Source organism: Phyllopteryx taeniolatus, chromosome 20, assembly GCF_024500385.1.
Source record: "Phyllopteryx taeniolatus isolate TA_2022b chromosome 20, UOR_Ptae_1.2, whole genome shotgun sequence".
In the NCBI taxonomy this organism is placed as follows: domain Eukaryota; kingdom Metazoa; phylum Chordata; class Actinopteri; order Syngnathiformes; family Syngnathidae; genus Phyllopteryx; species Phyllopteryx taeniolatus.
In genome coordinates, this window is record NC_084521.1 from 4,649,848 (window position 1) to 4,664,145 (window position 14,298).

Consider the following 14,298-nt stretch of genomic DNA (forward strand, 5'->3'; position numbering starts at 1 on the left):
GTACTATTTAGTTGTTCTTTTTGCTCCTAATAGGCATTGATATGCGCTATTAGAGGGTATTCACTGTGTAGTTTGTGCTTACATGAAAGCGCTGCTTTGTTTACGGTGGATTGTAAATAATGAGCATGCAATGGAAAGCATTGTCATCACGGTTAAGACCCGCGAGAGGAGGAAAGGATGCAGGGATGCTTAATAACAATGAACAAATCCGCGGGTACGCTTCATTGACCGGCCAGAATGTCGGAGAGGGGAAAACAAGCGGCCAGGGTCTAATTTGTGGCAATCCCTGGCATTGATTGTCTTCCCGGGACAGTTTTGTGGCTTGACTGCATTTTTTTGTTTGTTTGTTTGTGGGTTTTTTTGTGGGGGGAGTGATTCGAACAACATGAAAACTAAATTGTGGCAAGCCAAGCACTTGGCCTCGGAAAGTTGCGAAATCCACGCCATATTGAACGCATCCGACAGACCGAATAACACTAATAAATAAAATCAACTGAGGAAAACCATCATGTGATGTTTATTTAGGAATTTATTATTATTAGTAATTTTTATATATATATATATGCCCTGCGATTGGCTGGCAACCAGTTCAGGGTGTACCCCGCCTCCTGCCCGATGATAGCTGGGATAGGCTCCAGCATGCCCGCGACCCTTGTGAGGATAAGCGGCTCAGAAAATGGATGTGTGTGTGTGTGTGTGTGTATATATATATAAATTATATATATATGCATGGTATGTTGATTGAAGATTCTAAATTTCCCTTCGGTGTGAATGTGAGTGCGAATGGTTGTTTGTTTATATGTGCCCTGCGATTGGCTGGCGACCAGTTCACGGTGTACCCCGCCTCTCGCCCGAAGATGACTTGGATAGGTTCCAGCATGCCCGTGACCCTTGTGAGGATAGAGCAGTACGGAAAATGGATGGATGTTTTTTTTTAATATTCCATATTATTTTATTATTTATTATGTTATGTTTTTCTCTGTTGAAACTTGTTTTATGATTTGGGTTGCTTTGAATAGCTTTAAAAATCACATTATGATTAGTTTATATTTATTTTATTGTACTTTTTAAAATGAATTATTAGATCATAGTTTTTTTTGTAAAAAAAATAGAGTATTATATTTCATATTTTAAATATGATTTTTAGAGACAGTGTATGTTTTGATATTATTTTAAATTTTATTTTATTACATTCTTATATTTTACTGCATTGTATTTTATTTTATTTAACATTTCAATTTAAAAAAATTCTATATTTTTTTATCTTGCTATACTGTATATTCCTTATTGGTTGTGTCCTCTCTCCGCTGCTCTTCTCTCTCTACACAAATGACTGCACCTCAACGCTATCATCGGCCTCATCAAGGACGGTGACGAGTCTGCGTATCGACAGGAAGCGGAGCGGCTGAGCTGCGGTGCGGCCGACACAACCTGGAGCTGAACACGCTCAAGACTGTAGAGATGATCGTGGACTTCAGGAGGCATCCTTTGCCACAGCTGCCCCTCACGCTGTCCAGCTGCCTTGTGTCAACCGTCGAGACCTTCAAGGTCTTGGGAATTACAGTCTCTCAGGACCTGAAGTGGGCGATCAACATCAACTCGGTCCTCAAAAAGGCCCAGCAGAGGATGTACTTCAGCGGTCATCGAATCAGTCCTGTGTTCTTCCATCACAGTCTGGTTTGGTGCTGCTACAAAAAAGGACAAACTCCGACTGCAACGGACAATCAAAACTGCTGAAAAAATTGTCGGTATCCCCCTACCCGCCCTTGAGGACTTGCACGCTGCTAGAACTAAGACAAGAGCGTGCAAAATCCTCTCGGACCCTGCGCATCCCGGTCACCGACTCTTCCGGCTCCTTCCCTCAGGTAGGCGCTACCGATCAATGCAAACTAGAACTAGCAGACATTCCAACAGCTTCTTCCCTCGTGCAATAAACTTCTTAAACCCCTAACCTACAATTCCATTGCAACATGTTGGCAATTTTTTTGTTTTTGTTTTGTTTTTTGTCTTTTTTGTCTTGCGTTTGTTGTCACATTTCTGTGGGGCCATTTATACATTACTATACCACTATATCACTATAGTAGTCTCGCCACGCTGCACTATTTGCATATCTATTTGCATATCTATTGTTGACCAATACTGACCACTCATGCCAGAGTAGCATCTGCTCCATTTGCACACTGACCGAGGAGTATCTCCAACAATTGCACAATCAACATTGTCCCAGATTATTGCACCACTCGCTTGAAGTCTCGGCGCCCTTTGCACAATGGTCATTGCACCGAACTATTGCAATATTAGTCATTCGAACTGCTCTAAGTGCTAGAGGACTTCTGCATCTTTTTGCACAATTGTCAAAAAAAATAAAAATAAATAATGTACCGGCATTACCAGATAACTAGCAACCCTTTATTGCTCGGTGATTGTTTTTCTCAATGTCTTTATGTTCTCTGTCAATTGACTGTCTGTTGTCGTACTAGAGCGGCTCCAACTACCGGAGACAAATTCCTTGTGTGTTTTTTGGACATACTTGGCAAATAAAGATGATTCTGATTCTGATTATTAGCGTTTGAATGCTAACAACTGCCTATATACTCAGATCTGTCTGAATTGATTTTCAAAAGGAAATTCAGTGAGCTACGTCTTAACCGTTATTAATATGGAAAAGACCAATAATGTAGATTGTCGATTAAATTGTAGATTCAATTCCTTGTGTGTTTTTTGGACATACTTGGCAAATAAAGATGATTCTGATTCTGATTCTTATTTTTTGTTATTGGCAATTGGAATTATTTTATGGGACTTTACAAAGAGGATCTTTTTTTTCCCCATACTGCTATTCGCTAAACCTGCCGGTGCACTGCGTCAACTGCCCCCAACGCTGTTCAGTATCCCCTCAAACATTTTGCAGGCAGCCATTGTGAAAGCGGGTGTTAAGAGTTGTCCCACTATGCTAGGCCAACAATAGAGCGTAGCAACAATAAGGCCTGCAGGCGACAATCACTCCTTCTTCTTTTCTTGTGAAATATTGCTGCCATTCATCACGGCTGTCATCTTGTACCTTTCACACAGAGGAGGAGGAAGGTGTTAAAATGAGTAAAAAAAATATATATATTTTTTTAAATAGCCAGTAGCTCAGGGATGCTTTGTTAGCTCCTTCTATAGAAAAAAAAGAAGGTGGATATGGGAATCAGCCCAAGGCGGTGTCCGGGACACAAAGTCCAGGTGACACCCGAGCGGCAGCGTCACCCATCATCAGCCGTATCGCTGACGAAAACGCCGGCGGGCTCGGGTGCTTCTTTCGAGGCTGGGACCTCTCTTAGGAGAAACAGTCTTGTGCTTTTTGGCGCAGGTGATATTTATTTTGTGTTGCTTTAGAAAGACAAGATTTTAAGCATAATTGGTAAACAATCTCAAACTATCTTTCCCCGTGGAAATGAACGGAAATGCCAATAATACGTTCCAGGCCGCCAACCCAAAAAAAAAAAAAAACTGAAAAATTCCAATGTTTTTTTAAACAATGAAAATACCACTCTATAATATTTTCTTTTTATGAAAAACATGGAGTAATAACATAATTATAGAGATGGGCGAGTACCGATACAAGGTAAATGCTGCATTTCAATACATTGTGCTGTTCCTTCAACTGTGTCCACCTTGGCCACCGGGGGGCAGAATAATACATTTATGCAGGCAAACGAACAAGAGAGTTACATTGACGAGTGTTTTGCACATTTTGTTCATTTTATTTTACAAGACATTTTGCGCATTTATACATGAAGATGGATGTTATTAATGGCGCCTGTAGACGGCGGCGGCAATAAGTGACAGGTAGCGTGACGGGGGCCGTCTCGCTCTCGTCAGTCATCGCCCGCCGCTCTGCCCTTGTCGCTGCTAAAAATTGAACCTCAAGTCGTGTCCTATTTTGGTTCGAGGAACAGGTGACGCCGTCCCGCTGTGCCCCCCTGGCCTCAGCCCCAACCTCACCCCCCCCCCCCCCCCCCCCCAATATTACATTTATATTGTATTTATTCATATTTTTACAAAATATATTTTTGTAAATATAAATATATATAAATGTAATATATTGAATTATCATTTTATTAAATATGCTTTTAGATTTTAGCTCGCTCTTAGATTTTCATTTATCTATTAAATTACATTTAATTCTGCCTGTTCTGTCTCCACCATGAAAACTCTTAAAATAACACCTATACTAATAAAATAAAATAATTCAATGAAATGATTGTGATGACAATTTTGCAATTAGTTCTAAATTAAAATCACACTTCATACAATTCAATTAACAGCGTGCCTATTCAGTCTTCACCTTAAAATACAGTTCACAACCAACCAAATGTAGAAATTCTGCCTCCAGACTTACCACTTTTTGCTCTAAAAATATAATCAAGTGGAATTAATAAACTTGCCCAACGGAATGAGAAACAAAACACATAACAAGACATTGTCTTGTTTTAACAGCCACTTTGTTTGGTTTCCAGCTGCTGGTAAACAAACAGTAAGACGGCACTCAATGTGACACACCTGTGTACACTTTACCTGCTCGGTCCGCATTTACATGCTCCTCAAATCCTATTCAAATATCAACGCAGCCTGTGTCCTATAATGATGTGTCGCTTTGTGTACGGCGGTGCGCAAAGATGGAATTAATCAAATGAGGGCCGGCCTGATTACTTGATTTGTTTACGGCACGGGAGATAACATTGAACGTGAAACACGAGTCCCCGACTACTCATCCTGAAAGTATTCCTGGCCGGCGCAAACACAAATATTTGTTATCCTCTCCGACTCGCAGTAGGAGTGCTGCATGCGTCGTTAATTGACTCGGCATGTTGTTTGTACGCTTGCCCGCAGTTTTACAATGATTTATGCCATGTGGCTAAATTATAGCACAATCTGGGATGCTTACTTTTAAATAGCATGCTTAAGTGCAAAAACTCAACTTTGTTTTGACGTTGGTTTTATGTGCGGTAAACTTTGGAGGGGGTGCCCAAACTTTTTGGGCAATGTAGTGAAACATTGAGTGGTGTTTTTGTTCACTTAGTCAGTCAGTTTTCTTGTTCAAAATGTGAAATTAAATACGTTGATTTAATTTGCTTTTTATATCACTTCCTCCTAAAGCCGATGCTTGTGATTGGTTCTCTCTGGTTATGTGCCATTCTGCCATAGTTTCAAACGTGACATATTTTTCCAAATATGACAACGAAGCGCCTCCTTGTGGTGCAATCTAGTTTGTCTGAGATTTTGAAAAACTTAGACCAGGGGGGTCAAACTCATTTGAGTTCAGGTGCCACATAAAGCTTAATTTGTCGTCAAAGGGGCAGGACCACTGAAATCTTACCATACCTGATATAATGATAAATAAGTTTTCCCTTCGTTTGAATGCAAAAGAAATCAAATACATTAGGAATGTCTTTATAGTTCATCATTTCGTTTTGAATCATTTTGCAAAATAACCTCAGATTTCTTGAATATTTTGCTTCAGTTTGTCTTCTACAATGTGTGCACAGTTAGTGATCACACTGATTGTATTTTAAGGCACAAAACTTGAAGTCACAGGTATTTGGAACTGTAATAGATGGTATTGATCTTTCAAATTGATTCAACTTATGAAGACCTAAGAATTATTACCATTTAATTTTTATTATTATTTTTTTTTTTACAGGAACATAATAATTTATTAAAATTATCCTTAGTCCCCACCACCACAATGTCTTTTGTATTTTTCCACCTTCAAATTCATACTGCGGGCCGGATTGTACCCCCTAGCGGGCCGGTCTTGGCCCGTGGGCCGTATTTTTTACACCCCTGGGTTAGACTCACAGTTACACTTTCAAACACATAAAAGAACACTGACTTTTGAACAGTTTTGTCTTTCATAATTTGGGACTTTTCTTGATGGAACATATTTGTCATATGAATCGATATTGTCAAAATTGTGCACGTTTATCATTAGGCCCGCACAGTATCATGTTTTCTACATGCTGTCCACATATGATGCAAGAAACACATTTTTTATTATGGATTTACATTTCATCATGATTTCTCATCAGTTTCTCATTTGTGTAAAGAATAAATAACTGGTTAATTAAAAAAAAGAAGATCTATGGTTTTAATACACTTTCTGTCCTGTTGATGCATTCATTCAAAATTAAGAATGTAATCCAAATGTTATTAGTTATATTACTTTGAGAAAGTCACTGAAATACTTTCACTACTATTACATTTTCAACAGGGTAACATTTGGTAAATGTAACCAACTACATTTCCAAAGTCATCTCGTCCCCGGGAATGCACGAGTGCCCACCCGGGGGGGGTGCGCCAGATTAAAAATGCGAGGTAATATAAAAATGTCCACTCAATCCCATCCTGATGTCAATAGGATTTATCAAACCTGCATTACGCCTTAATTGGTGCCCACAGGTCTGTTTCCCAGAGGTATGTGATAAAGGCGAGCCAAGAGGAAGTGGTGCTCCGCCTGGACAACAATGGTCCTCCACAGAGATCCCGGCCAGTCATGAAACACGGCGGGGATGTCGTTGACCTCGGGGTTAACTCTCCTCAGGTAAACCGTGGCGAATCGCGGACAAAAGAGCGCTTCTCTTACAGGTGGAGCGGCCCGGCGTATCCGCGCACTGACAGATTTTCTAATTCGCTGCAGATTCCCATAAGAGTGGGTGGCCCGGGCCAACAGTGGGCCCATTCATGCTAGGTGGGACGGGGAGGGCGGGGTGGGGTGTCGGGGTGCGTCCATGAACCTGGATTAATTTAAAGAAAGGCTCCCTTCGCATTTGAATAATATCAATCCATGCATGAAAACGTCCGGGTCGGGATGTCAAGTTGCCGCAGTGATTGGCTGATAAACGAGAGGGAAGATGGGATACGACGCACCCGTAATGACCTTGCTAACAAAACATTCATTTCTTGTCTCGTTTGGCCATCAAATTAACAAATATGTCACATGGTTCCCAAACAGTGGTGTGTGGGCAAGGTAACGGATGCATTTGATTTCATGGAGGGCAGTTTTGGGCATGTAACGAGATTGCGTAATTTAATTACAACATTTTTATAATAGGGTTAGGGTTAGATCATGAGCCAATATACTGTATATTACTGGGAGAAAATGTGTAATTAAATTACAGTTTTGGAAATGTTCATGATTACAATTTTAGTTACATTTGGAAAAAAAAGCCTTCAAATATTGGATGATTTTTTTTTTTTCATATCACGTCCTCCTTCCAATTGACGCTCTCTGGTCATGTGCCATTCTGTTGACTCGATCGTGACGGACTGTATTTTCCCAAAGATGACTTTTTTCCCTTTTGCGAAACTTTGACATGTTGTTTACGTTGAAAAATTGCACAGCTAAACATGTGGGATTTAGTGATATTTTTGGCATTGATTTAACACGAGGCCTTTATTGGCTATCAACAGCTTTGTTTTGATTGAAATTGTTTTTTTGTTTTCGGGGTGAGAGCGCGGTGCGGCAACTTTTTTTGTTTTTTTTTTAATGACAACCCCAATGAAACGTCCGCAATGTCAGCTAGGGCAGGCTTGGCAAACTCGCGGACAGGATACTTCCTCAGATTAGCGGGGCTGTTTACACAGTCCCCCGGTAATCTGGGCCACAGGGGAACATACCTGTACTGTGTCAAAGGGCCGGCTCCCGTTACACACTGGGAGCAAGCGTGGAAGCATACCACCATCCGGGGAGGGTCCACGGGGACTGGCCTGGCTCCAGGGAGGTTGGCAGCGGGCACAGGGGAGAGACGAAGAGAGAGGCAGGCCTCCGTGCCAGACAAGGGCATGTGTGTGTTGTGCACCCTCCACTTCCTCTTTTTTTTTTAAACATGCTTTTTGACGCGTCTTGACAGTGAACGGAAATGCCATTTAATCTGTTCCAGCTCTTTCAAAAGACACACAAAAAATGTTGTAATGTGTTTTTCAATAAGAAAATATAGTTTATTATACTATTGCACTACTAACCACGCCCACAAGAGGTACAATCTGCAAAGTAGCGACCACATATATTTGTTTATTACTGATACAAGTTTTTAAATTGTATGAACCTGCCTATTCCTATTAAACTTTACCATACACTTATAAACAACCTTTTACATTTTAAACACACAATAATTCACAGTAGTACTGTACACAATGTACAATTATTTATGTGTTTTAACGAAATTTTTCTTTTTGTTTTTTATTTTTATTTATTCATTTATTTTTTTAAATGTTTAAGACTAAGAAGCTTGTATCTTACCACCCCAAAAAAATTACAGCATACACGCAAAATCCTGCGATATGGTGAATAAGGCGCAATATGAATATGCAAAAAGAAAATCTGCAATGCACTGAATCGCCAATAGGTGAACTGTGACATAGCGACAGAACACTTATAATTACAGTTATAATTTTTTTCCGGTGTTTCGGTTTTCGGCCTTGAATTCTTTATTTGTAGTAATAGAAGAAGAAGTACTATTCTTCTATGTTTGTGTCTGCATGATTGTATCATAATGCCCCCTGGTGGCCAAAGTGGGCACCCCAGAAGGAGCAGCACATTGAATTGGATTGCAGCATTAAATCCCGATACATCGACCTTTAAATTCTTTACATTCTATCTAATTATGTTATTACTCTATGGTGTTATAAATTACACCATGATAGAGTGTTACTTTTTTCTCACCCAAAAAACACAAACACATTTTTTGTTTGGTTTTAAGGGCAAGAGTCTTGAACGGATTAATGGCATTTCCATTCATTTCAATAGGGAAAGACAATTTGTCTTAATATTTTAACTCTCCACTAGTTGCCATTGACATTGGGTCTACATTTCCAGGACGATGAGTACGAATATGCGACAGGTTGTGCTGAGCCAGGCGGATGAGTCTGGACTCAATCACTTGCGCCAAGGTGAAAATGTGGCCACCAGCACGAGTGGGCCTAATCCATTGCAGACATGTGCAGCGTACCATTTTGGGGGGGGGGGGGGGTTCAGGTGCAAACAATTGCAGCAGCTGTCAGTGAGCTGCCATGATCTCGTTTGATATCTTAATTGTGAGTCAATCCCGCAGCAATTCTGGTTACGTCGGGACTCGACCCGCTCCGCTTCCATCTGTCAAGAATCCTGAGCTTCTATATCTCTGGGATGTGTGTGTGCGTGTGTGTGTGTGTGTGTGTATGTGTGTGTTGTGTCTAGCCCGTCCTGCATCTCGCAGGGAAATCGGCCCTGATTGCTGCCATTTCCGCTGACTTTTAACGATACGGGTCGGTTGGGGGGGAGCGGGCTAATGCTGATAATTGCCACGTTTCAAAACTACTGGACTCCCAGCACCACCCAAAGTCTGCTGCCCTCCTCCTCCCTTGTCAGTTCAGCGCCATTAGCATGAGAGCAGAGAGCGCGTCAATGTCGATTCAGCTCCACAATCCGAGACTCTCCAGATCCCCTTTTTTTTTTTCGCCACGTGGTCCAGAGACGAGTGATCGGGGATCCGATATCCAAATGTCCATAAGCATCTACTATAGTAGAGTCTATACTCCGAAATATTCAGATATACAGTTGGGACGTAATAAAATGAAAATTTAAAAATGTGATACATTAAAAAAAAAAAAAAAGGGTGTCCAAGGGGTTTATGACTATCTGAACAACTTCATAAATAAACATTGAATTAATGACAGATTAAAAGAAAATCAGGAAAATTCAGAAAATAAATAGAAATATGAAATCCCCCCCAAAATCTAAAAAAAAGTTAATAATGAGAAATTCTGAACATTTGTAAAAAATGTGATGTGCGGCGACAGCAGCAAACGAGCGAGTTGAAAGTGCTTTTTAAACTGACCAACTGGAAGACAAGATGCCAAAATCACGTGATTAGCCATTAGTCAACTTCAAGCATTAAACATCAACGCAGAGTCGTCAAGTCGACCCGTCGACTAGTCAACTAATTAGTTTAACCACTAGCCTGTCCGTATCTTTTGCTGCAATGTTTGTGTTCAAATATCCATCGACACTGCCACATTGATGCTAGTTTCCTTAGCCTGTCTATGACGATCCTTATTATGTGTTAGCATTTAGCTAGCGGGGGCATTCCCAAGGCAAAGATATGAAGAGATAACGCGTTGACGGCTCTGACCGATCGGCCGCCACGAGGCGACTCCCGCCTCACGATTCTGCGCCCCGACTCCTCGACCCCTCGCGGTGATTTATGTGGCCCCAGGAAGCCGGGGGTCTATTTGAGGGCCCTGCGAGGAATGAAAGTGTTACCAGTGGGTGTCGGAGGCGAGGGGAGACGCTCCGGGGAAAGTTATGAGTTTTTTCAGCTGAGTGCCCAGCTTTGGTGCGGAGGGGAGGTGGAGGCAGACTGCTGTGTGTGTTGGCGGGGGGGGAATATAACGGCGGGGGTACGGGGGGGAGTGGGTCCTTGGAGCCCGCAGGCTTGAACTCCACAGCTGAACTAGTGACCCCGACCATCCATCAGTGCTGGGGTGTGACAAGGCAGCGGGTATGTGACAGAAGGGGGCAGACGTGGAGAAGCTAAGCGACGGGTACAAGGGACCGTGCGGCTAAAACGGGCAGAGAGGCACAAGGGGGCGGGCGGCGGTCATAGGGATTTCTGCTCGGTGTTTGTTGCGTCGCCTTCTGCTAAATCTGACTTACGAAGCTCGGATTTAATAGATTTTTCTTTCACAAAAAGTGCTTGACACTACTGTAATCCAGTCATTCCAAACCAGGCTTAGATCAACAGGGGTCCCGGGGTAAATTCATCAATTCAAATCAAATCATCCAATGTTATTTATTGGAAAATTATCTGAGATATTCAAGAAAATTCCCCCGAATTCCTGTAATTAAGTAGTGTTTTCTTCTATTGCTGGATCCAAATCATTGGCACGAAATTTGCATTCATTGATGTAGAACCATTAGGGTATCACAAATGGGGAAAATAAACGTTTACTCTGAGTAATAATTTCTGGGATGCAATTTTTTATTTTCCTCAGACAGATGGACGAAAATGAGACTCTTTCTACTGGACAAGTCCAACATTTTTTGCTTCTAGTGTTTCCACTCATGCGCGATTTTAAGCGCGAGTCCGAGCCAGATTGAAATCCCCCACCCACGCAGCCCCCAAACCCAAACCCACTCCCACTTCCACTGCCCGCGTCTTTCAGCTGTTGCCCAAGACTCACTGTCACTTGGCTCGGCATGGCCAATGGGTAGACTTGATCCCAGCGTCAGTCCTCAAAGCGGCATTGGCTCCCAGCCAATGATCGGTTCAAGTGTGTGTGTGCGTGTGTGTGTGTTTGGCTGGGAGGAGGGGGGGGGGGGGGGGGGGGGCAGACCCGAGAAACACTAATGGTTAACTGTGATAGTGGAACTCCAAGATGCCGGCGGTATTATGAGTTAGGAGGTTGTGAGACTTGGTCTGTAAATGAGCGTTTGATTTGTTTGTTGTTGTTTTGCACTAGTGTTACTTGTACCATGCTTTGAGAATCACTGAGATAGAGGAAACGTCACAACTCCTCAGGAGCAATATCAGTCGTTCTTTGCAGATGATAAAGAATTTATGCATGTGACAATTGTGATATCATGCCTTTGCTCAATGTGTTGTGAGTTGAGTCACTACCGCCATATGTTTTTTTACTTTTTTTTTTTTTTTATTGAAAGCCCTTTCCCCTTTTCGATGCCTGGTGCCCTCTCGTAAGCTGCTACACGACGAAATTGTCCTGTCTATATCTTTGTGTCACTGTAGGCTATTAAATATTACGACCATTAATCATCGCTATCATCAACGCTGTGTTTGTCAGTCCGCTATGTCCTGACTGGCGCCTTGCACGCTCTAAATTTAATTCCTCGTCCTCCTTTTCCACCATCTTTAATCACCTCTTCCAAATGTGTGCGCGCGTGTATCTGTGTGTGTGTGTGTGTGTGTGTGTGTGTGTGTCTGTGATTTTAATACCTGCTTGTGATATGCTGATATGTAAGACGCAGCCTACTCGTGCTGATGACTTTCCAGTTGTGAAAATCTAGCTTATCCAAACACATGCGAGGCCGAGACTTTCTGGACTAGCTGCAGTGTGTGTGCGTGTGTGTCTGTGTGCGTGTGTGTGTGTGTGTGTGTGCGTGTTATGCATTGCCTGTTCTGTGGAAATGATTAAATAAAAAATAGGCTGTCACTTCCTGTGGGGAAAGCAGTCAGTCTGTCAAGTAGTCAGTCGGTATGTTAGTTATTAACTCAGTCAGTCAGTCGGTCGGTTGATTGGTAGGTTTATGGATGGGTCAGTCGGTGAGTTAGTCAGTGAGTTAGTTGGTTCATTAGTTACTCTGTTAGTCAGCCGGTCACTCAGTAAGTCTATAGTTCAGTCACTCAGTAAATTGGTTAGTTGGTAATTCAGATAGCGTGTCGGTCAGTCTGTTATTCTGCCTGTCTATTAGTTGGTTAGTCAGTGGTTCATTGGTCAATGAGTGAGTGTGTGAGGTGGGCCAGTCAATCAGTTTGTTCCTTAGTTAGTTAGTTAGTAAATTAATGAGTCATACATTTGGGTAGTCAGTTGACTAGTTAACTTAGTTCTTTGTTTAGTCAGTCGGTCAGTTGGTTAGCCTGATAGTCAGATGGTCCACAAATTGCTACAAAAATAATTTAAAAAATGGAACATTTCAAAAAACAATATAAAAAAAAAAAAAAGATTATTATTTTGAAATCATGAATCTCGTGTCACACTCGGCCTGTTGTGATGTTGAAAAGAAACACGAGGGAAGAAGAAGCACTTCATCACTTCATTGGCAGACAGGTGGAAACTTGTTGGACTGAAAGTGCGTTATCATAACATGTCTTTTTATGCATCCCATCATTTTTATCATCATTTCCTCGTCTTCGTTTACATTCAGACATGCATTTTCCACTTTTTATCAATAGCGAGCACTTCATTGTAGCTATGAAACCGGACCTCTCGGCCGTGTTGAAACCCAATCGTCCTTTTAGTGTCAAGAAATGGCCGCCTGCCTGCGCTCTCACGAAATCCTCTGTCATGTGACCCCGCCGACTGACTGACCGTCCCAAAACCAAAGTCTGACCTCATCGATCACTCGCTGTCCCGGGCGACACGTTTACTGTACTGCTGTGCTGTTTAAAATAATCCATTGTTAATGAATTATTCATGAAGCTCCTCATAATCTCTTTAATGTCAGAAGTAAAAGATAGGATCATAACACGCATACGTGAATAGTTTTCCAGATCAGTTTAAGAATGATTTTTTTTTTTTTACTTGACAAATAACCATCATGTTAAAGGACAATTATGGGATTTCAATTTGTCACATTTATTGTTGTTTTTTTGTTATGTATGTATGTGTGTATGTATGTATGTATTATTATTATTATTATTATTATTATTAGATTATGTATATTTTATTTTATCGTTTCTATTTATGTATTATAATTTTATGTTATTTTATTTGATCACACTAAAAGAGAAATAGTAATTTATAAAAAAAAAGTTTGAAGGATTTTTTGTAATCATGTAATTTCTAGCTTATAATATTTATTTGTAATAATTTATAAATGTATAATATTTATAATATTTTTGTATCTTTAATATATTTTCCAATTTATTCTACAATGGACAGGCCTTGCTACCTTTTTCACATTGATTATTTATCATGCTAAAGAAAAGATATATTCTAATTGTGTCACTGCACAAAATAAATAATACATAAAATAAAATGGTTTTAATAACATTACAAATAAGACTACAGTAATTAAATTGAGTAATTTAATTAAGATTGAATACATACAAATATGTTCTGCAACATTATCTTATACTTGAAGACTTATTTTTTTCTTAACATCACTCTGGTGAAAAAAAATAAAGACCAAATAAAACAAAAAACAAAAAACGGAACAGTGGCTGCTTTTTAGAGCAACAAAAGCTTTGGGGGCCTCTTGTCTAATGAGTGCAGAGTGCTGATGGGTAATGAGGTGCTATCAGGTGTCTCTGTGGCCTGTGTGGCCTCTGCTCACATTGCTGCGTCAACTCATGTGTGCTTTTACACTGCCATCTACTGACCCATACGAACACCGCATGTGCCAATTGCAGAGTAAAACAAATATCAATCATGCTGAGAATGTTTCGCGCAGATGGATATGTTGATAAATATCTTTAAAAATAAAAGCCACACAATAAGTGTTAAAGACATTTGAAAAAATAATAATAAACATTTTAAAAGCTGAACAATTTTTAAAAAGTTTCGACAAAAAATTCTGGAATCAAAAAAAAATATCTG